The sequence below is a fragment of the Cryptotermes secundus genome, unplaced genomic scaffold (assembly GCF_002891405.2).
Source record: "Cryptotermes secundus unplaced genomic scaffold, Csec_1.0 scaffold673, whole genome shotgun sequence".
Lineage (NCBI taxonomy): Eukaryota > Metazoa > Arthropoda > Insecta > Blattodea > Kalotermitidae > Cryptotermes > Cryptotermes secundus.
This window is the reverse complement of record NW_019731277.1, coordinates 1,485,321-1,486,168: the sequence shown is the minus strand read 5'-3', so window position 1 is coordinate 1,486,168 and position 848 is coordinate 1,485,321. Positions and strand designations below refer to the sequence as shown.

The 848-nt window shown below is 25.8% G+C and overlaps 1 protein-coding gene across 1 annotated transcript in view; it reads left to right on the top strand.

Moving 5' to 3' along the window:
• The window catches only part of LOC111866863 (medium-chain acyl-CoA ligase ACSF2, mitochondrial), a 22,582-nt gene that overhangs the window by 19,963 nt on the left and 1,771 nt on the right, over positions 1 to 848 (top strand). The gene's annotated exons all lie outside the window — the stretch shown is intronic.

The following is an 848-nucleotide window of genomic DNA, read 5'->3' as shown; positions in this document are numbered from 1 at the left end:
TATAAGTAACAGAGATAATTTGTATAGTATTGCATATAGTGGAGACAAAATACATAGAATTTTATGCAAAACAAAATACTCTCACAAATGGGCAAGTTAAAAATATTGCATTAAAAGCGATTTGTGTTTTCTAGAAATAAAATTATTATTACTCACATGTGAAAAATATTATTAACAAAATACATCAATAAAGTTAATACTGAATTTAATGCTATACTTATATTGGCTTCTGTTTTCCCTTAATTTTAGTAACATTTAAACTTTTACTATTATTAGTTTGTTTATTTTAAAAATATTACTAATATTGCATAATGAACTGTACTGCCATAGAACAGCATTAATACTAAAGTAAACTGAATTAATGTGGCTTTGAAAACTACACAGACAACAACAAATCCTAAAATCTTTATTAATATTATTAATTCTTTCTGTGACTACATACAATTAAATGGCATAGAATGCCCACTTTCTTCATAAAAATAAAAATAGGAATACATTCCTAGAAGTATAGAATAATGGAAATTAAAATAAAGATACATATTTTATTTAACAACAATTTATTTTTCTTCTTTGTAAAGAAACTAACAACATTTTCCTTTCAATTTCATATTTCAGTGATGGCACCTTCCTTGCAGAAAGGGATAATGGCAGTTATTATCTGTGTTAATTTTATTGTTACTACCATCATCACCATCTTTAACTATCATGGTAGTGAACGTGAACATTACTGACTTATAAGATGTCTCTTCCATAGTTACTTATATTTCAGAGGAGATTGCTGGCCCCCATCTTTGAAAATGATTTGTATTTGTATTTGTATTTGTATTTATATTTGTTCAAGAACAAGA